The 26,204-nt window shown below is 47.0% G+C and overlaps 1 protein-coding gene across 4 annotated transcripts in view; it reads left to right on the plus strand.

The window, feature by feature from the left end:
• The first annotated feature begins 2,286 nt into the window (after window positions 1-2,286).
• CLCN4 (chloride voltage-gated channel 4) overlaps window positions 2,287-26,204 on the plus strand; it is a 71,782-nt gene continuing 47,864 nt past the window's right edge. For 2 of the 4 annotated variants that reach the window (XM_027533481.1, XM_027533484.1), the window contains exons 1-2: window positions 2,287-2,424; window positions 3,569-3,821. The gene's annotated coding sequence lies outside the window, so the exon portion shown is untranslated. Of the gene's footprint in view, window positions 2,425-2,699; window positions 2,790-3,568; window positions 3,822-26,204 lie in introns of all 4 variants that reach the window. The other 2 variants (XM_027533482.1, XM_027533483.1) reach the window with 2 other exon arrangements.

A 26,204-nucleotide genomic window follows, 5' to 3' on the forward strand; every position in this document is an offset into this window, starting at 1 on the left:
AAAGAAAATGGAGATAACATTATATATATATATTTAAAAAAAAAAAATAACTGGAAGGGCCTTCCCTGATGGTCCAGTGGTTAAGATTCAGAACTTTCAATGCAGGGGGCCTGGGTTTGATCCCTGGTCAGGGAACTAAGATTCCAAAAGCCTTGTGGCCATAAATAAATAAATAGGCTGTGAAATGGAAAATTCGGGGCATCAAATTATAGTTTATATGCAAGGTTTCTTGGCACCCCCCAATCTCCCCACCCCCAGTTGTGACAACCCCAACTGTCCCCAGGCCTTACCAAATGTGCCAGCAGCAGATAAGAGGGGGAAAATGTGAAAGATTCAAAGGGATTAACAAGTAGAAATGTGTGAAGAAAATAGAAGGCACCAATATGGAGAAATTAACACTCAAAGGTTATTACATAAGTGTTTGAAGAATCTTTTTAGGAAGGATCGTAACGGCTAACTTTGAATCTTCACACAGAGCAGAATAAGGAGTGACTTTAAATGGATGAGAAATTAAGGCTGAACCTACAGAGGATGAAAGGGTAATTCCAGTTCCGAGTTGCCACCTTCTTTCCTAAACATTTTTGTGGGCAGAATAAACTCAGAAGACTAGGAATTGTTCTCTCCTGAGGTTAAAATCCATAATCTTCAAGTTATGAAATATGCATCAAAAAGTAGCAAAATATACATATTCCATGATCATGTCTCCTATGGTGCTTTAAAAAAACCCAAACAATAGCAATTTCTTGTTATAAACGCATTGCAGGTTAATGATAGGAAAATTAGAAAACCAGCAAAGCCAAAAAGAGGAAAAGGAGAAAAACCCTTAATCTCACTAATGAGTGAAATACTAAGGTGATACTTGAATGAATGTGCTTCCCAGTTGTTTTCTATATTCATATATAAAACATGTAAAACTTTTCCCTTCTTCCCAGTTTTTTGACTAGTCTAATAATTAAATTGATACAAAATGGATTAACAGGAGAAAAATAAATTTAATTTCCTATTGTAGGGGACTCCAAGAAGTCATCAAAGCAGGCAGCTTTTACACCTTCTAGACAGGGAAACAATGTGCAAAATAGAGAAACAAGAGGGTCCCAGTAGGCTAGCAAATTAGTGAAGTTAGCAAGGATGTTTATACAGCCTTCCAGGAGGTGAATTCCTTTTATCCACTGGTACAGGGAGGGTAATTTCACGTGCTTTTAGGGGGGCCAAGGAAGGTCAGTGTCTATTTTGCACAGACTGTTTAAAAATCGAAATGCCAAGTGACATATTTGGGGTGGCATATTTTGCTTCCTTTCAACACGTACAGATTTACGTTCGTTCCATCATTCAGCACATAACACTTTGGAAGTTGTTTTTTTTTTTTCATTTAATAGACCGTGGATGTCTTTCCAGGTCAAAAAATACCTACTACCGGATATTTAATTCTTCCACTATACCTGTGTCTTACAACTGAACCCACCCTCTGGTTTTGGCCACTTAACTTGCTTCTGGTGCTTTGAGGTCATAAATAATATTGCAGCAGTTTTTCCTTTCACAATTCTTTCCATTCCTTCCCCTTTTTCCCCCTGGAGCAAGTTCCTGGCCCACTGTATGGGCCTGCACTTATTTGCAAGGCTTTTGGTAGGAATTGCTAAACAGCCCACCAGGAAGATTGATTATTTATATTTTTATGGGTGGTATCTGTTTTTTTGTTTATTTGTTTGCTTTAGTTGTGTCGTTTTCTGTTTTTGTTTTTATTTTGGTAAACCTCTGCCTAAAGGACAATCTCATAGGTGGGGGTGGAGGATGTCGGAAGTGACCTCATTCTGTTGAAAATTACTGCGCCCTGAATCGTCTGTTTGCTGTAATGTTTTTTACACTTGAGCAATCACCTGGAGAAGGTGAAACCTACTGACCAAAAAAAAAAAAAAAATCGCTTCACGCCGAGGAAGGTGCCTTTACTTGTAGTCATTTCCGTTAAGTCGGAGCACAAAGCATGTCATTTCAGACCTCGGAGGGCATAATATAGATCATCCCCGGCCCCACCTCCATTGATTCTTGGAACACCCATCACTGTCGTCCACCGAACCCAGTCCCAGCGGGTAGCGCGGCCCGTATTGGGGACGCGGAGTTCTCTCTGGACCCGAAGGCACCGGCTGTACGAGGCGAACGAGATGGGCAGGGCCAGCCTCCGAGGTGACCGAGCCGGCTGGGTAGGGTTGAGTGGCTGGGTGGAGCACGTGACACTCCCAGACTGGCTCTCGACAGGGGGTAGTTGCGGGGGGGGGGGGGGGGTTGGGGGTGGGGCCCGCCCAGGGCGCCTGAGGCTGAAATCGACATTTGCCTCTGGCAGGAAAATGAACTTGTCAGACCCTCAACCCACTGGAGCAGGGGATTACGGTAGCATTTAAATTTTATATCCCACGAAGCTGAAAGCAGAAGGTAAGTTACTTATCCCTCAGAAAAACAGATGAGAGTAGGGCCCGAGAATACCATGTGGCCACTTTGTTGATTTTTAAAATCGAGTTGAAAATAATCGATTGCTGTGAGAGGCAAGGGCCAAATTACAGACTGATCTTAACAGAAATTCGGTTAATCCGGAGAGAATGGTGGTAAAAGCGTCCAGGGTTAAATATAGAAGGACACGAAAGCTGCCGGAATAAATAGCAAGTAACCCTGGCCTGCTCGTGAAACAATCTATTTCACATCTCTTTCAGGGGCGCCAGCGAAGGGAATGTTAAAATTGCCATTTAAACTCAAACGAAAAGAAACTAATCTATATGAAGCTGGAAATCAAATAAAAACAGGTCCTGCTTTTGCCCTTTCACATTTCAAAAACATTTATGCGGTTTGGCAAGAAAGTTGATATTTTCACAGTTTAAGTTTGAAATATGCCATTTCAAATTTACGAAATGGTCACAGTTGGAATTTTCTAACTCTTTCTAGGCAAGGCTGTTTCAGTTGTGAATGAGAAATATTGACATTGTACATATTTTCTGCAATAGTGAGATGATTCACTTCTGCAGAATGTGATAAAAATTAGAAAACGTGAAATAATGAGTTACTGTGAATTAACTTTCATGTCTGAGAGATTAAATTCTTTGCCAGAAGATTTACGAAAACAGACACAAGTACAACGTTCACGCAATAGCACTTTATTTTAAATCATCAAATGTTCAAGTAAGAAGTATAAATATGCGATGGCACAGTTTTTTTTTCAAAACCACATTAATATTGGCATGCATTATTTGTTATGGAGTAATAGAAAGCATTATTTATTAGTGCAATTAGTATTATATGCCACAACTAATATACTTTAGATTAATGCTTTTGATATACGATTTGAAACATGGACCCTCTGTGCAAAGTATGTATATGCACTCCATATTTTAACTGTCATTTTGATTTGCACAAAATAGATTTGTTTAGTTCTCCATTGCATTTGATGGAGACTGAAAAATAAAAGACTAAATCATTTCCTTTCATTACTAATCCCCTTATTGCTAGCTCTTTTGAAATCCTATTACCTGCGTGGAGCCTGGAATCATTTGGGTCTTCCCTTCTGTGTGCTGTTTGTTTCCCACAGTTCGTGCAAGTCTAGGCCAGCTGCCCACATCAAACACACCGCCCAGAACGGAGGCCAGAGCGGGGCTTCCCGGCCACTCCCTCCTCACTTCCAGGGTCTTCCCACCCTCCCCTCTTTGCCCCTAGGCCATCACGTGGCGGTGTGGGCACCGCCTCCCGGTGACGTCAGCGCGCTCGCAGCCGTCGCGCTGAAGAAAGGATGCTCTAGGATGCGGTGCAGGTGGGCGACCGGCCTGCGCCATGCGGCACTGCAGGTAAGAGACTCTGCAGGCGGAGCCCCTGCAGCCCGTCGGCACCCCAGAAAACGAAAGTAGGGGCTCTGGCTGTTGGGGCTGCTGCAGGCATCAGGCATCAGGGGGGCGCGGGGGCAGGAGTGGAGGGCGACTGTTGTAGGCTCACGCGTGACTTGAGTCTTGTCGTGCCCATCCATCCCGGGAAAGTGGCCTGGGGCCAGACAGAAAGACCCGGCCTCCTGCACAGGAGGGGAAAAAAATCAGGAATGAACACAATACATGCATTGTAAGAGAGAGAGGGGCATGTCCGAGAGAACTGTCAACTGTTTACCGACTGTCAGAGTGATTCTTAAATAATGACACATTTACTAATTCTTCTTACAGGGGTTTGTTTTGTTCTCAGTATTTAGCCTGATTTCTTTCAAAGCCAAAGCTGCTTTGCTTGAAACGGAACGGAAACTTACTGGTTAGCAATTGAAGAGCTAGATGTGCGGTCTAAATTGTTTTGCATTATTTTGCAAGATTGTAGCGTTTAAAGGGGATATGTCAGAAATGTTTGTTTCCTCCTGGTGTTTTAAATAGATTAAAAAAATTAACAGTATCCAATAAAATAAAGCTTCCAATAGGCGTGTAAGAGAAGGCAAACCAGTTATATCTCTTAAGAACAAAATGGTCTTTAGAAGGGGGTGGAGCTGAACACCAAACCCTGTGATTTTTCAGTGTTCTTTTTAATTCCCTTGCTAAATAATTTGCTTGCTGGAAGAAGGGGCTTGATAATGCAGCGACAGATGAAGGGGGAATCAGGTGACTTCAATTTTAACAGGACAGGATGTGGGATTTTAATGAACACTTTTGAGATTTCCCACCTGTGTTTGCTTTCCTTTCTCTCCTTCACATATGAGGCCAGGATATATGCAGTACCCTTAGGAAGAGAATATGATCGATCTTACCTGTAAAACGTGATCCCCTGGGAAGCCGTGGTATTGCTAAATTGTACTGGACCTCACACCATGTATCCTTTGACCCATCCAGCAATTGGAGGACCAGTAAAGCGATGCTGTTTTAGTTGATGATTGAAGAAGGCGTTTCTTTCAGCAATTGGACACCCTGATGTTTTGCTACAGTAATTTAGTAATTAATTTACTGCAGTTTTCTTCATTTGGCTCAGGTTGACTACAAGACTTTTCTGATCCTCTTGTTCCCATGCTCCTTTCTCCCCCAGCCCAACCCTAGACAGAGCAGAGCAGATGATAGACAGCAGAGACCGAGCTCCACCTCTGCCTTTGGGACTGTGCAACTTGGACCAAGTCAGTTTGTGCCTTTGGGCCTCAGTTTTCTTGTCCTCAAAGTAACGGAGGAGTATTATATCAGGGTTTCTCAGCCTTGACACTATTGACATTTTGTCGTTGTTTAGTTGCTCAGTCGTGTCTAACTCCTTGCGACTCCATGGACTGTTAAAGCCCACCAGGCTCCTCCATCCAGGAGATTCTCCAGACAAGAATACTGGAGTGGGTTGCCATTTCCTTCTCCAGGGGATCGTCCGACCCAGAGATCCAACCCCCGTCTCCTGCCTTGGTAGGCGGATTCTTTACTGCTGAGCTGCCAGGGAAGCCCTCTGTTGACATTGGGGCTGGAGAAATCTGTTGTGGGGGTGTCCAGCTGCACCTCTGGCCTCCACCTACTAGATGCCCCTAGTTGTGACAGCCAAAAATGTCTTCAGACCCTGCCATTGTCCCATTGTGGGGCTCCATTGCCCCTGCTTGAGAATCGTTGATTCAGATGACCTCTCAATGTTCTTCAGGCCCCAGTATTCTAGAATTCATTTTCCTGTGAGTTGTTTCATGCTGAGCCCTCGGTCGGAGATCTGATTCCCTTTCATGATGTTGTATATATTGGGAAACACAGTGTGAAGGCTTTTTTTCTGCTGTGGGGTTCCAGAAATAGCTTCTGTCAAAAAGGGGAGGCCTGTGTGTGTGCCAGTTGTAGCCGGGAAGCTGGCTTGGCAGAAGGGAGAGTGTCAGGGAGAGAGGAAAAAACACAAGCACTAGACCATCATGTCTGGAACCGGAGTAGCCCAGAGTCACCGTCCTTATCTGCAGAAGTGGAATAGCAAGACCAGGTGGAGGTGTCACAAGCAGAGAGGGAGATAACGGGGTGCTGGCACCCGTTGTGGCGGGGAGATGATGGCAGCATGTGTGGCTGGAGGAGGCCAGCGCAAGCTGCCCCCAGAGCCCCCGTCTGGCCCCCGAAGGTGGTGGTGGTCACGGTCTTGCCCTTTAAGCTTCAGTGCAGGACTGACCACTAAAGCTCTGGCTCTGACACTTTGCAGAGGCGGTTTTGCCGCCTCACTTCCACTCCCAGAGCTGTTGCCAAATCCATAAAATAGGGCTACTGTTCGTGCTAGTCCTGCTGCTTTGAGTTTTCAGGGGGTCAGATGGATGGTAAAGGGTCAGCACACCGGGAACTCCTGGGAGACGGGAAGCAAGGGTGGCAGTTGCATTGCAGGATGAGGGCCATGTGCAGTGGGTTTGCGGGAGGAGGCTTGGAATGATTAGAAAAATCATCCTTGTCCCTCTGAGGGCCTGGCACTGCAGTGTGTCCCTCCTCCAATTCCCTTGCTCTCAGCTCTCTCTCTCTGCCTCTTTGCGGCCCCATAAAAATGGCTCTCCTGGGAAGAGGGTTGGTGTTTAGTGAGAAAGACCCAGTGTGCAGAGGCCAGGGCCCAGACAGCCTCCTTTGTCCACTTCAGCCATTTTGTTTGCAGGTGGCACCCACAGCTAGCCAGGAACCTCATTCCCAGAATGGCTTGGCACCTTGGGTGGGCTATCAGGTGCTGTCTTTTCACGCAGGCAATACTGAGAAAGAAAATGAAAAAGGAGGAGTATTCTCCATCAAATGAGACATAAGGCATAGAATCACTGTGCTAGGCAGCTCTGGTGCTGTGACAGACTACCACACACTAGGTGGCTTATCAACAACAGACGTTTATTTCTCATAGTTCCAGAGGCTGAAAGTCTGAGATCATGGTGCTAGCGTGGTTGGATTCTGGTGAGGGCTCTCTTCTGGACGCAGAGGGCCATCTTCTCCCTGTGTCCTCATATGGTGGGAAGAGAGCACACTAGCTTTCTGGTCTTGTCTTGTTGTTATTGTTCAGTCGCTAAGTCGTGTCCGACTCGTTGCAACCCCATGGGCTGCAGCACACCAGGCTTCCCTGTCCTTCACCATCTCTTGACGTTTGCTTAAAGTCATGTCCATTGAGTCGGTGATGCCATCCAACCATCTCATCCTCTGTCACCCCCTTCTCCTCCTGTCCTCAATCTTTCCCAGCCTCAGGGTCTTTTCCAGTGAGTTGGCTCTTGGCATCAGGTGGCCAAATATTGGAGCTTCAACTTTAGCATCATTCCTTCCCATGAATATTCAGGGTTGATCTCCTTTAGAATGGACTGGTTGGATCTCCTTGCAGTCCAAGGGACTCTCAAGAGTCTTCTCCAGCACCACAGTTCAAAAGCATCAATTCTTTGGCACTCAGCCTTCTGTATGGTTCAACTCTCAGATCCACACATGAGGTCTCTTCTTATAAGGGCGCTAGTCCATCATGAGGGCTCCACCTTCATGACCTCATCACCTCCCAAAGGCTTCACCTCCTAATATTGGGGACACATTGGGGTTTAGGATTTCAATATATGAATTCTGGAAAGATACTTTCAGTCTATGACAATAACCAAATGTAACTTGTACCCTTGACTGGATCCTGGCCTAAACAGGCATCTATAATAGGTGTTGGGGATACCTGGGTTATTTTTATGTGACTGCCTAGTAGATGACATGAGGAAACTACTGTAAATTTGATTAGATGTGATAATCTTACGGTGCAGTAGGCACCCAGCTCAGTCGCTCCTGATTCCTGATACAGAAACAGTGAGATGAGACGTGGTTGTTTCCTGCTGTTCTCTGTTAGGCTAATTTGTTACACAGCAGAAGATAACTGACATGTGTGTTCATAGAAGAGTCTTATTTTTCGGTGGTGCATGCTGAAGTATTTAGGGGTGAAGTGTCATGAGAGCTTAGGGCACTATTAAAGTGTTTTTTTTTTTTTAATGCCTTGGAGCTCTCTTTTATGTACTTCTGAATAGAAAGATGAATTCTCAAACCTGCTTTTGCATTCAGTGCTGCAATATCACATGTCATGTTGCCTCTGGAAAATTCCACTGTACACTCCTGAGAGAATGAGAATGGAAAAAGGCAAATAATATAAGATTATTATAAAAATATTTTTGACAGCACAGACCCCTGTAAAGGTCTTGGGAATCTCAGACACGCTTTGAGAACCACTCTGAGAACCACAGTAATTTATTTTTTCTTTTGAACATTTTATTTTGTATTGAAGTATAGTTGATTACTTTGGCCAATACTTTGGCCACCTGATGTGAAGAACTGACTCATTGGAAAAGACCCTGATGCTGGAAGAGATTGAAGGCAAAAGGAGAAGGGGATGACAGAAGATAGATGGTTGGGATGGCATCACTGACTCGAAGGACATAAGTTTGAGCAAGCTCCGGGAGCTGGTGATGGACAGGGAAGCCTGGCGTGCTGCATTCCACGGGGTTGCAAAGAGTCGGACACGACTGGGTGACTGAACTGACTGACTGATAGCTGATTACTGATGTTGTGGTAGTTTCAGGTGGAAAGTGAGGGAAGGGACTCAACCATACATGTACATGTATCCATTCTCCCCCATACTCCCCTCCCATCCAGGCTACCACATGACATTGAGCAGAGTTCCACGTGCTATACAGTAGGTCCTTGTTGGTTATCCATGTTAAATATAGCAATGCGTATACACTTTCATGCATTGGAGAAGGAAATGGCAACCCACTCCAGCGTTCTTGCCTGGAGAATCCCAGGGACGGGGGAGCCTGGTGGGCTGCCGTCTCTGGGGTCACACACAGTTGGACACGACTGAAGTGACTTAGCAGCAGCATACATGTCCATCTCAAATTCCATAGCTATCCTTTCCCCCATCCTTGCCCTCTGGTAACTATAAGGTTATTACAGAGTATTGATCAGTTACCTGTGCTGTACAGCAGGTCCTTGTTGGTTATCCATGTTAACTGTAGCAGTGTGTACATGTCCATCCCAAACTCCCTAACTATCCCTTCCCCCTGGCGAGTAGTTCATTCGATAAGTCTGTGAGTCTCTGCTTTTTAAGTTCATCTGTATCATTTCTTTTTAGATTCCACATATAATGCACCTATGCTAACAGTAGTTTACTTTTAAATGGTTCAGTTGAATGGAGAGACAGTGCGAAGAGGCCAGTATGGTTAAATAGGAACACTGATGGAGTCTGACTGGTGTTTTTCATTGAACTCTTCTCCATAATGTGCTCTATATTTGAAAATGTGCCCAATAAAAAGTTAAAAAGAAGCTAGAAAAGAAACACAGACTCTTGGGCTTGTGGGGGATTCTGACTGAGATCTGGGGAATGTTTTTAACCTGAGCTCAAGGTGCCTTTGACTGCAGGGACCTGAGGTCCCAGTTGAGACCTGCTGGCTTGGAAGTTCTCAGCTCACCCAGAAGCCCTCCTGAACCAGACCTAGGAGGGTGAGTTAGCGGTGAGGAGGGGATGTGTGTGAGCACTCGGCAAACTCTGGCAAGTGGGCGGTAGGAAAGGCCTTATTATCAAACCCTTGCTTGACTGTATTTGCAAGGGGTGACCGGAAATGAGTTTTCCTTTCTAAGAGAAGGGGTGATTTTCTTTCCAGAACATGGTGGTTTTTGAATGACTTGTTTTCTCTTGAAATAGTAATACATGCTGGTTGTGTGAACTTCCCACAGGATCAAGGTTATGAGAATGAAATGAAGTCTTTCTCATTCCCAGTCCCTCATCCCCCTTCCAAAGGCAACCGCTGATAACTGTCTTATATGTTGTTTCTGAAAATGTCTGTGCGAAGACACCCATGTGTAGAAGGTGTATAGCATTTTCCTTTCTCATTTTTCTTCATTGGGATGTAATTCACATGGAGGGAAATGCATGGATCTTAATTCAGGTAATTTTGACAAATCAGGATTCCCAGTACTCCCAGAGGGCTCCATCTTGTCCTCTTTTAGCCAAATCCTCCGGCAACCACCATACTGATTTCTGTCAGCACAGTTTACTTTTGCCTGTTCTTGAACTTCATATACCTCAAGTCCTTTGATCTTTATACTTTTATATCTGTCTTCTGTCACCAGGCATGATGGTGAGATTCATCCATGTTGTTTCATGTAGCAGTGATTTCATTCATTCCATTTTATTGTGAAAGTACTTTTAGAGAGAGAGTGGAGGCAGTTGGTATATGTTGCTTCTCTTCATTCCTTGGAGGCTGTTTTACATCATCTCACTTACAGTTGAGTTCCAAAGTGTGGATGGTATGGAAGTTTACTTAACCGGTCTCATTTTGATGGGCATGTGGATTCCTCAAGCTTTTGTAATCTCTGCTCATGGTATTATGCTCATGTAAAAATGCCAAAGAGGAAAAGACCTCTCTAGGATTAATTATGGGCTTCCCTGGTGGCTCAGAGGTTAAAGCGTCTGCCAGCAATGCAGGAGAACTGGGTTTGATCCCTGGGTTGGGAAGATCCCCTGCAGAAGGAAATGGCAACCCCACTCCAGTATTCTTGCCTGGAGAATCCCATGGACGGAGGAGCCTGGTGGGCTGCAGTCCACGGGGTCACAAAGAGTCGGACACAACTGAGCGACTTCATTCACTCACTCAGGATTAATTAAATGCACAGAGTATAGATGTTGGGACTTAGCTTCAAGATCAAAGCAACCCTTATATTTTACATGTGACCAAGAGATGTCCAGAAAAGTCAGGTGACTTACCCAAGGTCACATGACTGATAGTAACACAGTTGGGGAACCCTCCAGATCCCAAGATGCCTCTAACAGAGTGTTTTCTTTGGCCATGCCATGTAGCATGTGGGATCTTAGTTTCCTGACCAGGGACTGAATCTGAGCCCCTTGCAGTAGGAGCATGGAGTCTTAACCACCGGACTTCCAAGAAAGTCCTCAGAATGTTCTTTCCTGCACTATGAGCTTTGTGAGTGCAGGAACTGTGAGTGTTTTGCTCACCAATGTAAACCTAGCACATAACTCGTGGCAGAGTAAGTACTCATAAAATATAAATTAGAGGAAAAATTAAGGGAACTATTAGTCCCCTGAGAAAAGACCACTGATATCCCTGAGAACTGCATGGACATGCACTTGAGACTTGAGCCTCCAAGTTCTTTTGTTCATTCACTCCCTCATTTACTTCTTTGTTCTGCAAATGTTTGTTGGGTCCCTGCTGTGTGTCTAGGACAGGGCTCCTCACCCTGGACTCTATGGGCTTTGAGGCTGGAGGACTCTCTGGGGGGCCGTCCTGTGCCCTGGAGGATGTTGAGCAGCATCTTCTGGCCTCCCGCCACTTGACAGGGGTTGCAACCACGGCCCAAACCCCAACTTGTGACAGCTGAATTCGAGACATTGCCGAGTGTTCTGGGGTGGGTGAAATTGCCCACCCAACTGGTGGTTGAGACCCCAGTCTAGGCACTGGGGTTTGCTGTGGAACCAAATGGACAAGGTTCGTGCCTGGGTGGGAGTGACCTTCAAGTGGAGGAAAGAGAAGATAACTGGATTTGATAGGTTGTGCGATTGTGTGAAATACAGTGAGAGGCAGAGGATGGGCAGCAGTGGATTCAGAATCCTGGTTAAACGGAGTGGTTACCCAGGCCCCCTGAGGGCTCACATGTGACCAGGGACTGAGGGGGAGCCACGTGAACACTGAGAAGATGGAGAGCTCAGGGCTGAGGGAACAGCTGTGAGGTGGGCATGTCCAGGAAATAGGCACCCAGAGAAGCGTGCTGGGGCAAGTGCTTAGAGGGGTAGCCAGGGCAGACCATGCAGGGACTTAGCGGGAGTGGAACCAACCCTGGGTGACTAAGTGTGGTGACAAGCCATGGAGTGCTTTTGGGTTGAAGAGGAAAACATCAGTACTTGTGTTCAAGGGCCTGGCTCTGGCTGCTGTAAGAACAGTCAGAGGTGGGCGAACGAGGAAGCTGGGTGGCCAGCGAGGAGGCTGGGTGGCCACGTGAGCTGTAGCTTAGAGGACTGTGCGTTCGTGCATGCTCAGTCATGCCTGACTCTTTGTGACCCCATGGACTGGAACCCCCAGGCTCCTCCATCCATGGGATTCTCCAGGCAAGAATACTGGAGTGGCTTGCCATTTCCTTCTCCAGGGGATCTTCCCAGATCAGGGATCGACCCCGGGTCTCCTGCATTGCAGGCGGGTTACTGCTGCGCCACCTGGGAAGCCCTTGGAGGGCCATGCCCCTGACTAATTGAGCAGCCGTGTCGTGCTCAGCAGCAGGCAGGCCTTGGCTATCACAGGAGCGCGTGGGTTGGGTCACACTGTAACCCTGTAACTTTGGTGCCTCAAGGTGGAGGCCACCTGCACAGCCTCTCAGGACAGTGTCACCGGGGCTGGGCAGTGGTGCACAGGGACAGCAGAGGCAACAGCTCTTGCATTCCACAATTGACACCAGCAAGGCTCACCCTTAGGCCTCTTGTTGTGGATAAAGTTGCCCAAGCTTTTTCGAGGCCCCTTGAGCCCACCACCTGCCCTGCACCTGTGAGGTGGCTCTTCTCTGCCTGGAGTGCTGTCCCCCAACCCCCATGCTGGCCAGCCTGGGTCACCCATGGTCCCCTCTCAGCGAGCGCTCTTGGGTGGGTCCTTGTGTGGCCCTGAGAGCTGGGAGGTGGCCATCAGTTGAACTGATGGAAGTTGGAGACCAGAGCCTTGCCCATTGGCGGTGACTGTTCCTGCTCCTGGGGTCCTTCGACCCCCCCCACCCCCCGCCCTGAGGATGCTGTCAGGCTGCTCCCTCCAGCGGCAGCACCAGGGCTGGGATGGCTGTGGGGTTTGGCTAGAGGGAGCCTCACCGAGATGCAGTGTTCTGTTTGTCCCCTCGGGAAGTCTGCTCCTCGCCCTGGTGACCGGGGACCTGCTGACTCATTTCTTGTGGTGGCCGTTGCTTCCCTTGTGCTTGCCCAGCACTTTTTAACCACATCCCGGCGGATGAATGGAGGTTACCTCCTTCCGGGATCTTAGCCTCCCTTCTGGGTTGTGATATTAGCTCAGGGTGAAATTTTCTTTTTCTGGGCACCGGAACCCTTGGAGGCACTGATTGGGTTAGGAGGAGAGGGGCCACCCCAATAATTACAGACATGTTCTTTTTCCTCATAACTTAGTCCGGCCTCCCACCAGCACCCACCTTGCCCAAAACATAGGAATCGACTGACGTTTCAGCCCTCCCTGGGGTCAACCCACTGGGATATGCTTAGGACACCGGGGAGGACAACTCAAGGCTGTGCTGGAGGATTCCCTGCGTTTATCCTTCACAGAGGTGCTGGTTGTGAGTGTCTATGACATTGTTTTCATCCACGAGGGCGCAAAGCTCACATAAGCAGAAAGTTAGATTGTTGTGTTGGAAGATGGTTTGCAGAGCTCTTGGGAGAGGGAACCGTACTGCACGGGATTTCTTACCAGCATTGTCTTCAGCTGCTGTTGTGGGCCGAAACCGTGCGTCTTATTAAAGTGCATCTGAATTCCTAACACCTATTACCTCAGAATCCGACCTTAGTTGGAGATTTTGTTCTTGTTGTTCAGTTGCTAAGCCGTGTCTGATTCTTTGAGACCCCATGGACTGCAGCACTCCAGGCTTCCCTGTCCATCACCAACTCCTGGAGTCTACTCAGACTCATGTCCATTGAGTTGGTGATGCCATCCAAACATCTCATCCTCTGTCACCCCCTTCTCCTCCTGCCCTCAATCTTTCCCAATATCTGGGTCTTTTCCAGTGAGTTGGTTCTTTGCATCAGGCAGCCAAAATATTGATGCTGCTGCTGCTGCTAAGTCGCTTCAGTCGTGTCCGACTCTGTGCGACCCCATAGACGGCAGCCCACCAGGCTCCCCCATCCCTGGGATTCTCCAGGCAAGAACACTGGAGTGGGTTGCCATTTCCTTCTCCAATGCATGAAAGTGAAAAGGGAAAGTGAAGTCACTCAGTCGTGCCAACTCTTAGCGACCCCATGGGCTGCAGCCCACCAGGCTCCTCCATCCATGGGATTTTCCAGGCAAGAGTACTGGAGTGGGATGCCATTGCCTTCTCCACAAAATATTGATAGAGTCTTTAAAATTTTTTTTTAATAATTTTAATTTATTAATTTTTGGCCGTGCTAGGTCTTCACTGCTACTTGGGCTTTTCTGTAGTTGTGGAGGATGGGGGCTGCTCTCTAGGTGTGCCTTCTCTTGGGGTGGACAGAGGCTCCAGTCTGTGCAGGCTTCAGTAGCTGCAGCTCCCAGGCTCTAGAGCACAGACTCAGTAGTTGTAGCGCATGAGCTTAGTTGCTCTGCAGCATGTGGGATCTTCCCGGACTAGGGATTGAACCTGTGTCTCCTGTGTTGGCAGGTGCACTCTTTACCACTGAGTCACCAGAGAAAGCTGAGATAGGATCTTTATAGAGGTAATCAAGTTAGAATGAGGCCATGAGGGCGGCCTCAGTCCAGCCTGACTGGGGTCTTTATAAAAGGAACTTTCTGCAGATAGGCACAGAGAGGAGAGGATGCGCGGTGTGCCGGGAGAAGATGGCTGTCAGCACTCTAAGCAGAGAGGCTGCGGCTGGATCCAGCCCCAGGAAACCAATCCTGCTGGCACCTGATCTCAAGCTTCTGGCTCTGGAACTGGGAGACAAGTAGTTTCAGCCATTTGAGCTGCCCAGTCTGTGGGGCTCATCAGGGTAGCCCTGATGAACCAGTCCAGCAGTGTTTCCCAGGGCATGTGTGCCTTTGTCCACCTGGGAGAATGGAGGAGAGCCCAGCAGGCCTTTGCTTTGGTGCTTTCTGCACAGTTTAGGAGAAGCTTGACGAACACGACCTTCTCTGTGGGAACAGGTAGCTCTTTTTTCCTGAGAGGAACGAGACTTCTTCGGTCCTCCCATGACCCAAGAGGAAGGGCCCTTGCAGCCCTGGTGGGAATCTGGCTCCCCACTCACTATCTGGGGAACTTGGTCCAGGAACCTCACCTCCTCCTCTGCCTCAGTTTGCTAATCTGTCAAATGGGCCTGAGGCTGACAGTATTTAATTCAGAGAGTGTCAGGAGCCCTGGTGACTGATCCGTGTGAAGTGCTTAGACTGGGAGCTCTACTGGATTGTTGTTAATTATCATGCTGCTGCCACTGCTGCTAAGTCGATTCAGTCGTGTCCGACTCTGTGTGGCAGCCCAACAGGCTCCCCCGTCCCTGGGATTCTCCAGGCAAGAACACTGGAGTGGGTTGCCATTTCCTTCTCCAATGCATGAAAGTGAAAAGTGAAAGTGAAGTCGCTCAGTCGTGTCCTACTCTTCGCGACCCCATGGACTGCAGCCTACCAGGCCCCTCCGTCCATGGGATTTTCCAGGCAAGAGGACTGGAGTGGGCTGCCATTGCCTTCTCCGTAATTATCATGAGGATGATAAATTAATTGAGGACTTCCCAGATGGCACTAGAGGTAAAGAACCTGCCTATCAATGCAGGAGATAAAAGAGACATGGGTTTGATCCCGGGGTCTGGAAGATCCCTGGGGGAGGAAATGGCACATTACTCCAGTATTCTTGCTTGGAGAATTCTATGGATAGAGGATCCTGGTGAAGTACAGTCCATGGGGTCGCAGAGAGCTGGACACGACTGAGTGACTGAGCACATGAGGATGAGGCCCTGGGGACGTTCTCCATCCTTGATCCTGGGCACCGGAAACGCCAAGACCTCAGGGCCCTCTCCCTGCCCTCTGGAGTGGGGGGGTGTGAGAACACTGAGTCCATTGTGTCACCGGGAGGAGGCCGTTTGCAGTTGGCCTTATCCCCTTCCCACACACAGGCTGTGTTCTGAAAGGGGACAAAGAGCCCCCCTTAAAGGGGCCACAGGAACTGTGCCATGGCAGAGGGGGCTGCTGGGAGGGGGCCGAGGGGGAAGCAGGAGCTGGAGGCAGAAGTCACCCTGCTTGACTTTGCCAGCGCCAGTCAACAGTTTGAAATTGACAAAGGTTAATACTTGTGTCTCTGTCTGGGTGTCCTGTGGCTTTTTTTTCTCCTGGGCCACCAGGGGGCTCCTGTCACTGTTGGTGCCTCTCTGTGAAATGCCCCCCTCCCTGCCCAGGGAAAGGACTGGGGCATCACTCAGGGGCTGGAGGATTGGCTAGAAGGGCAGACAAAGCATGGCCCCTCACTGTCCTAAAGGTGTCTACATTTTAGAAGCGAGACTCCTCATCATCTCAAATGGATTTGAAGTTGGTGGGGTTTCAGGTCAGATGGAGAGGGGAGGGAAAAAGCTTTGAGTGGTTGGGGGAGTGACCAAGACATTGCTTTACAAAAAAGGCCGAGGACTCTGACTCCTGCGTTCATCACAGTGCAGTCTTCATCCACACCGAATCCATCAGGAGTGACTCTGCCACCAGTGGGGCATGCTGGAAGGGACAGCATGTCTTGAAGCGTGAAGAGCAGTCTGGCTTGCTGGGAGGCTACAGGAACTGCTAGCTTGCAGTCCATCCTGCCCCCCCCCCCCCCCCCCCCCCCCCCCCCGCAACCGGCCTGCTGTGACAGGTCCAAAGTCCGCTCCTTTGGGCCCCTGCGATTCTGGGTCACACGCCTGTGGTGGGGTGTCAGCCAGAATGCCTGCCGGCTGCTCAGAGGAGGAGATGTGTCTTTATATTTGTCGACCCAGTTTTATTTTCTGGGGTTTAAAGCAATAAGGGAAAAATCGAGATGAATTGAGCAGTTAAGGAAACCCCCGGAGCCTAGTAGGGGAAAGCAAGCCATGCCTTCCAAACTTACATTGCGGCAAAGGATAGAACTGGTATGGGAAAGGCATACAGTCAAAGAAGCGTGTCGCAACTTCTCTCATTTTCATCTAGTGAGTTGAGTATGGTTTACATATTCTTTTTATCCTGTATATATGCACAGATAAGCTGTTTTTCTTGTATTTTTGAGTTTGCCTCTGCAGTGATGGCCAAAGCATTGAGCTCACAGCTTGATCGAGTTTTCTGTCTTTTGATGGATGTAATTTTTTTGTTTTTTTGAAAAAGTGTTTATTGAAATATAGTTGATTTATAGTGTTGTATTAGTTTCAGGTATATAGCAAAGTGATTGTTTTATATATATATATATATATATATAAATATACTTTTTTCTACATTCTTTTCCATTATAAGTTATTACGAGATGTTGCATAGAGTTCCTTGTAGTATAGAGTAGATCCTTGTTATTGATCTATTTTGTATATAGTAGTCTGTGTATTTTAATCCCAAACTCCCAATTTTATTCCCAAACTCCCTCCCTATCCTTTTCCCCTTTTGTAACCATAAGTTTGTGTTCTGTGTCTGTGGGTGTATTTCTTTTTTTATAATTAAATTTATTTATTTTAAATTGAAGGGTAATTGCTTTACAGTATTGGGTTGTTTTCTGCCAGACATCAACTTGAATCAGCCATATATCCCCTCCCTCTTGAACCTCCCTCCCACACCATCCCATCCCATCCTTCTAGGTTATTACAGAGCCCTGGTTTGAGTTCCCTGAGTCATACGGCAAATCTGTGGGTATATTTCTGTTTTGTAAATAAGTTCAAGTGGATCATTTTTTAAGATTACACATATAAGTGATATCATATGATATTTGTCCTTCTCTAACTTTCTTCACTTAGTGTGATCATCTCTAGGTCTAGATGGATATAGTTTTTTAAATTTATTTTTAATTGGAGGATAATTGCCTTACAATGTTGTATAGGTTTCTGCCGTACATTAACATGAATCAGACACAAGTATACATATGTATCCTCCCTCTTGAACCTCCCTCCCACCTCCCACCCCATCCCACCCCTCTAGGTTGTTACCGAGCCCCAGTTTCAGCTCCCTGGGTCATACAGCAAATTCCTCCTGGCTATATATTTTACATATGGTACTGTATATGTTTCCATGCTAATCTGTCAGTTGGTCCCACCCTCTCCTTCCCCCACTGTGTCCACAAGTCTGTTCTCTCTGTCTGCGTCTCCATTGCTGCCCTGCAAATAGGTTCATCAGTACCGTTTTTCTATATTCCGTGTATCTGCATTAATATATGATATATGTTTTTCTCTTTCTGACTTACTTCACTCTGTATAACAGCTCTCAGTTTATCCAACTCGTTAGAACTGACTCAAATTCATTCCTTTTTATGGCTGTGTAATGCTTGGTTGCTCAGTCATCTCTGACTCTTTGCAACCCCATGGACTGTTGCCCTTCGTCCATGGAATTTTCCAGGCAAGAATACTGGCGTGGGTTGCCATTTCCTTCTCCAGGGGATCTTCCCAACCCAGGGATCAAACCTGGGTCTCCTGCGTGGTAGGTGGATTCTTTACCCCCACAGGGAAGTGTCTAAGGCTCCTTTGATCCACTCTTGGATTAAGGCAAAGAATTGCTCCACTTCAGTGCTGTTGGCATTTGGGGCCGTCCTATGCATTGTAGGATATTGAGCAGCATCTTATACTAGATGCCAGCAGCACACCTCGTCAAATGTGACGAAACATGCCCAGTGTCCCTGGGAACAGGAACCACTGCACTGGTCTGTCCATCTTTGGTGTCTGCTGCCCGGCCTCATTCCTTCCTGTAACCCCAAACCTGCCCTAATGGTGGTGGCTCCCAGGTTAGCCACTTCCTTCGAAGGAGGGACCTGGTTTTTCCCACCATCTGTACGTGGCTTTGTGTGGGTCCCTTGCTCATTCCCCAGTCAGTGGCTGTGTGCAGTGGTTGGAGACTTAAATTGGCCAGCCTGGGTCACGTGCCCACATGGCAGGGAGTGGGGGAAGCTTTGGTACCAAATGGGCGGAGGGACAATTTTAAGGGGTGAGAATGGCCCACTCTTGCACCCCTGTGTGGAGCTAAATGCTCGGCTGGGCCATCATCCACTCAGTAACAAGCTCATCTGGCAAATGCCAGGTGCCATCCTTTCCTGACCCATCCCCAGGCTACCCTCGGAGGGTGCTCAGCCCTTTTTCAAGTGAGCAACCTGGACTCCACCGGGCCAAAGATGTGCCCACATTGGCCTGCAGGGCCCCAGGGTCCTAATCCCCTAATCCCTCTTCAGTTTCTTCCCCCCGAGTCACCTTCCACAGGGCTGTCACAGAGCTGTTTTGGACTGTCCTGTTCTTCTCCAGACACTTGTGCGCTTCGAAAGAAAGTGAGCAGGACTTCCCTGGCGATCCAGTGCTTAAGACTTCACCTTCCAGTGCAGGGAGTATGGGTCCCGTCCCTGGTGGGGCACTAAGATCCCAGATGCCTCAAAACTAAAAAACCTAAACATACACGGAAACAATATTGTAACAAACTCAGTAAAGGCTTTAAAAATGATCCACATCAAAAAATATCTAAAAAAAAATAACCCCCAGAACATTATACAGAAATAACACTGTAACAAATTCAATACAGACTTAGATTATCTGCACTAAAAAAAAAAAAAAGAAACTTTTTAAAAAAAAAACAAGTGTTTTTTAGACAGCCCGAGAGTACCTGCCCATCGAATGGGAGCTTCCCTTGCCACTGTAGTCCCTTTCGACCCAAACCTCCATGACCATGAAGAGTGGGGAAGGGCTTGTGCTCCAAGGAAAAACGACACTACCATCACCGGAAGAAAGAACAGATGCCCTGGGCAAAAACCACAGATGAGGATCACGCCTGAGAATCTGCATTTACTGATGGGCAGGTCACATTTTCAGACACTTCTTCAAATTGCAAAGTATAGCAAACACTCGCTGAAGTGCATAACACCTAAGTGTATAGCTTAATGGATTGTACAAGAAGCGTCCATGCCTCCACCCCACTTATAATGTATATGATTCCTTGTAGATGGGATCACTGGAGGAGGAAATGGCAACTCACTCCAGCATTCTTGCCGGGAAAATCCCATGGACAGGGAAATCTGGCAGGGTACAGTTCATGGGGTCTCAAAGAACTGGACCCGACTGAGAGACTGAGCACTCACAGATGACATCACAGTGCAGATTCTAATGGGTCTCAACTCTGATCAGCAGGCTTGTGAGAATTGCCCATTACAAGTACATTTAGGGAAGCACTGGAGTCAGAGGGTGATTATTGAGTCAATGGACATGAGTCTGAGCCAACTCTGGGAGATGCTGAAGGACCGGGAAGCCTGGCGTGCTGCAGTCCATGGGGTTGTAGAGAGTCAGACACTACTGAGTGCCTGAACAACAGCAACAACAGAAGCTGAGAAGCCACTGAAAGTGACAGAGGAGTGACCACAGGTCACAGTGGAAATTGCTCTTGAGTTGGCTCAGGGCACAGAGCCCAAGCTGTGGGCTGTGGCCCTCAGGCAGGAGTTAGGGCTAAAGGAAGCTGAGGGAAGGATGGCAGGGGAGGCAGAGAAGGGTACTGGTTGCTGCAGATGGAGAAAGGAGGAGGAAGGCTCCGCCCAGCAGACTCATGGGCTGGTGGCAGCAGGGCTGCTTGCAGAGCACCCTCTGGTGGCCCAGTGTTGCAATGACACCCTCTCTGAGCCCAGGGGCGCTCAGGCTGGTGGACTTCAGAGGAGTGGCCGGCAGGCATCAGCTCTGAGGTTAGTGCCTGGTGTAATCCATTCAGGTTGCAAGAAAAGCAACTTTGTAAAGGCTGCTTGTGGTTGGTTGATGGAGCCTCTGGAAAATCTGTAAGACTTGCAGTGTTCTTGCATTTTTTTTTTTTTAGTTGCCATCCAAGGTCTGGCTCTGAACTCAGTGTTCTTCCCTTTCCACCATGTCCTGTGAATATGGGTGACCTCTAGCCCTCATGACCTTGACCACTTTGTCAGGGAGATGCTATGACCTTATTTTTATTGACATGCCAGGTGCATCTGCTGTCTTGAAGAATTCAGTTCAGTTCAATTCAGTTCAGTCGCTCAGTCATGTCCGACTCTTTGCGACCTCATGAATCGCAGCACGCCAGGCCTCCCTGTCCATCACCAACTCCCGGAGTTCACTCAGACTCACGTCCGTCGAGTCAGTGATGCCATCCAGCCATCTCATCCTCTGTCCCCTTCTCCTCCTGCCCCCAATCCCTCCCAGCATCAGAGTCTTTTCCAGTGAGTCAACTCTTTGCATGAGGTGGCCAAAGTACTGGAGTTTCAGCTTCAGCATCATTCCCTCCAAAGAAATCCCAGGGCTAATCTCCTTCAGAATGGACTGGTTGGATCTCCTTGCAGTCCAAGGGACTCTCAAGAGTCTTCTCCAACGCCACAGTTCAAAAGCATCAATTCTTTGGCGCTCAGCTTTCTTCACAGTCCAACTCTTACATCCATACATGACCACTGGAAAAACCATAGCCTTGACTAGACAGACCTTTGTTGGCAAAGTAATGTCTCTGCTTTTCAATGTGCTATCTAGGTTGGTCATAACTATTCTTCCAAGGAGTAAGCATTAGGATAGCTAATTAGTTGGAGAAACTTCTCTGATTGTAGGATGTCATAGAAATGTGTGTGTGTGTGTGTGTGTGTGTGTGTGTGAAGAACTACCTTTTGTTTCCCTGAAGCTTTCAGGTTGAAATGTTGCTAGTGAGGTCCTGTAGTTGCATTTCCGGGGTCTCATCCTTCCCTTCCAGAATCCTGCGTGAGACGGCTGCGCCTCTTTATCTTTGTGAATTCCCAGTGGATTTTAATGCTTCTTTTGGTAGGTGAGGCTTTCAGGCCTGCCCGTGACTCTGACAGCTTGGATAGGGGTCGGGCCAGTAGCAGATGCCCCATGAGTGCTTCTGTGAAGCAGGGCCCGCAGCCCCCAGCCACCAGCTTGCTGCCTGTTTCTGTAAGTCACATGTTGGGCCACCCAGGCACACGCCTTCTTTCCAATCTGTCTGGGCTGCTTTGAGCTTCAGTGACCAAAGAACCGACTGGAGTAATTGTGATTGAGATTGTATGGCCCCCTGAGCTGGAAAGAGTCCCCATCTGGCCCTTTGTAGGAAATACTTGCCAACCCCTGAAGGGCAGTTACATTACTGTGAGGAGGAAGGAGAAAGGTGGTGAAGCCAGACTGCTAGAAGGGTTTATGAGGTCAGGAGGAGAATTTGGTAGCAGTTTCTACCATGCCCATGCTGCCAAAGGAACCTGCTGGAACTCCCCCTCAAGTGACCAGTATTCCTTGTTGACTGGAGACTTTTAATCTGAATTTTGACTTTGCATTCCACCTGCTCAAGTCATCTGGGGATTAGCTAGTAGAGTCGGTAGGCAAATAAGTTGTCATGGTCTGACCTGGGAGAGGAACTGGCATGAACTTTGTCAGGGTCTCATGGCACCCGGCTCTGCTGGGCAGAGAGAGGAGGGAATGGGTGGAATGGCTTTTTGCAACTTCTTGGAGGGGGTGTGCATGGAAAATGATGGTGGCATCATGTGTAATTGATGGAGGCACCATGTGTAATGGTTCCAAGTGGGAAACCAGCGCAATGTCCATCCACAGGAGAGTGGATAAATTCATTGGTGTTTGTTTCCAGCATCGAATACCATAGAACAGAAAGAGGCAAAGTACGTCATCCCGAGGACCAAATCCAGCTCATCCCCTGAGCCAAGAATGAGCTCAGATTGGTTTTTACATTTTTAATGACCAAAAGAAACTGAAAGAATATTTTTTTGTGACAGGTGAAGATTATATGAAATTCAAACTTCAGTGTCCATGGATCAAGTTTTATTGATACACAGTCCCAGTCATTCATTTGTGTGTTGTCTCTGGCTGCTTCTACGTGACAGAGGCAGGGTTGAGTAGTCCTTGTCAGAAGCCACATAGCCCACAAACCTCCAAACCTTTGCTATCTGGCCCTTAATGGAGAAAATTTGCTGTTGAAGAGCACAGAGAATGAACAAATGATAATCAGATAAACTCAACAACATGGATAGATCTTATAACATAGAACAAAAGAAGCTAGAAACAAAAGAATCCATTTATATAAAATTCAAAAACAGGCCAAATTAATCTGTGGTATGAGGATAGTGAATACCTTTAGGGGTGGAGGAGGGCCTGGAAGGGGCCATGAGGGAGCTTCTGGAGGCTGGTCATGTTCTGTTCTTGATCCGGATGCCAGTTATGTGGGGGGTTTCAGTCTGTGAAAATTTGTGGAGGTGTATACTTAGGATTTTTGCCTTTTTATAAACATGTTTATTTCAATAAAAAAAACCTTCACTAAGAAAAGTGGTTTCAGTCTGGCAGCTCCTCAAAGAGTTAAGCATACAGTTTCCATATCACCCAGTAATTCTACTTCTAGGTATCTACCCAAGAGAACTAAAAATACATGTCTGCATGAACACTTGAATGATCATAGCACCATTAGTCACAATAGCCCCCAAGTGCAAACAGCCCAGATGTCCATCAGCTGATGATGGATAAACACAATGTGGTCTGGCCAAACAATGGAATATTCAGTTCAGTTCAGTCACTCAGTCATGTCCGACTCTTTGTGACCCCATGAATCGCAGCACGCCAGGCCTCCCTGTCCATCACCAACTCCCGGAGTTCACCCAGACTCACGTCCATCGACTCAATGATGACATCCAGCCATCTCATCCTCTGTCGTCCCCTTCTCCTCCTGCCCCCAATCCCTCCCAGCATCAGAGTCTTTTCCAATGAGTCAACTCTTCACATGAGGTGGCCAAAGTACTGGAGTTTCAGCTTTAGCATCATTCCTTCCAAAGAAATCCCAGGGCTGATCTCCTTCAGGATGGACTGGTTGGATCTCCTTGCAGTCCAAGGGATTCTCAAGAGTCTTCTCCAACACCGCAGTTCAAAAGCATCAATTCTTTAGCACTCAGCCTTCTTCATAGTCCAACTCTCACATCCATACATGACCACTGGAAAAACCATAGCCTTGACTAGACGAACCTTTGTTGGCAAAGTAATGTCTCTGCTTTTGAATATGCTGTCTAGGTTGGACATAACTTTCCTTCCAAGGAGTAAGCGTCTTTTAATTTCATGGCTGCAGTCACCATCTGCAGTGATTTTGGAGCCCCAAAATAAAGTCTGACACTGTTTCCACTGTTTTCCCACCTATTTCCCATGAAGTGATAGGACCAGATGCCATGATCTTCGTTTTCTGAATGTTGAGCTTTAAGCCAACTTTTTCACTCTCCACTTTCACTTTCATCAAGAGGCTTTTGAGTTCCTCTTCACTTTCTGCCATAAGGGTGGTGTCATCTGCATATCTAAGGTTATTAATATTTCTCTTGGCAATCTTGATTCCAGCTTGTGCTTCTTCCAGCCCAGCATTTCTCATGATGTACTCTGCATATAAGTTAAATAAGCAGGGTGACAATATACAGCCTTGACGTACTCCTTTTCCTATTTGGAACCAGTCTGTTGTTCCATGTCCAGTTCTAACTGTTGCTTCCTGACCTGCATATAGGTTTCTCAAGAGGCAGGTCAGGTGGTCTGGTATTCCCATACCAAGGGAACATATCATGCAAAGATGGGCTTGGTAAAGGACAGAAATGGTATGGACCTAACAGAAGCGGAAGATATTAAGAAGAGGTGGCAAGAATACACAGAAGAACTGTACAAAAAAGATCTTCACGACCCAGATAATCACGATGGTGTGATCACTGACCTAAAGCCAGACATTCTGGAATGTGAAGTCAAGTGGGCCTTAGAAAGCACCACTACGAACAAGGCTAGTGGAGGTGATGGAATTCCAGTTGAGCTATTCCAAATCCTGAAAGATGATGCTGTAAAAGTGCTGCACTCAATATGCCAGCAAATTTGGAAAATTCAGCAGTTGCCACAGGACTGGAAAAGGTCAGTTTTCATTCCAATCCCAAAGAAAGGCAATACCAAAGAATACTCAAACTACCACACAATTGCACTAATCTCACACAGTAGTAAAGTAATGCTCAAAATTCTCCAAGCCAGACTTCAGCAATATGTGAACCGTGAACTTCCAGATGTTCAAGCTGGTTTTAGAAAAGGCAGAAGAACCAGAGATCAAATTGCCAACATCTGCTGGATCATGGAAAAAGCAAGAAAGTTCCAGACAAACATCTATTTCTGCTTTATTGACTATGCCAAAGCCTTTGACTGTGTGGATCACAATAAACTGTGGAAAATTATGAAATAGATGGGAATGGAATATTACTCAGCCATAAAAAGGAGTGAAGCGTTGTTGGTTCAACATGGATGAACCTTGAAAACATTATGATAAGAGAAAGAAGCCCAGCACAAAAGACACATATGACATGATTCTGTTTCTATGAAATGTCCAGATGAGTGCTTACCAGAGGCTACGCCAAGAGAGTGACTACTCTGGGCATGAGGTTACTTTTAGAGAATAAAAGTTCTGGAGTTAGATAGTAATGATGGTTGTACAACCTGGTGAATGTATTAAATCCCACTGTAAAAGGGTGAATATTATGGTATGTGAATTATATCTAAAAATGTGTAGAAAAAGAACAATCGCTATCACCCCCTGTGCATCTCTGTAAGCCAAAAGGAAAAGGTTCCAAGACGGCAGCCACCTTGCCTGCTCCTCTGTGCCCCTCTTCCAAACACAGGTGATGCAAAGGTTGACCAGGGGAAGGTCTGACTTTTCCACAGGGTAATCCAGACCTGCCCCCAGGCTAGCTGAGTAGCGCAGAGCAGTTTCTAGAATGTAGCTAAAATTAGGACATTAGATTTGCTGCTTCTGTTTACTAAAACTGGAGTTCTACGAAAACCAGGGCATATCGGAAGAGTGTAAATAACTTGCTTCCTGGACTTCCCCGGTGATTATGCCCATATGCCCAGCTCCACACCCCACTTTCCTGATTGCTCTTTTCATCTGGTCTGATTGGAGAGAAATTAGATTGCGGCAGCTACTGGTGCGCATGCATTTCCATCGAAGAAGGGAACACGGACTCTCGGCTTCTTGCCGGTTACAAGATCCCCCTACTTACCCGGGGCTCGCTTTTTCTGTGTGTTTAGTAATCTCTTGTGTGTTATACTTCTGGATTCCCATTTGTAAGTGTGAAGGGCAATAATGCTCACATATATTACTATAATTTTTGAGGATGTGAGATTATCACTCAGATGATCTCATTTTAACTTTGCCAACAGGGAAGAGTATGTTTTTTTAAAAGATGCTTTTCTGCTCTGTAATAACTGATATAAACAGTTGGTGGTGAAGATAGCTCTGAAATTTCTGGAAAGTCCCCTAGGCTTAACCAATATCTGTACAGAAACAAAAAGTTTTGAGGAATTAAAAAATGTTTGCTTGTCCCCACGCATGTGAAAGGGGATAAAGTTTCAGGCTCTGTGTCATGTGCGTGTGCTCTGGAGTGGAAAGCACCTGAGAAACAGTCCAGCCCAGGACTCTGGTTTTTGAGAAG

The sequence above is a fragment of the Bos indicus x Bos taurus genome, chromosome X (genome assembly GCF_003369695.1).
Source record: "Bos indicus x Bos taurus breed Angus x Brahman F1 hybrid chromosome X, Bos_hybrid_MaternalHap_v2.0, whole genome shotgun sequence".
Lineage (NCBI taxonomy): Eukaryota > Metazoa > Chordata > Mammalia > Artiodactyla > Bovidae > Bos > Bos indicus x Bos taurus.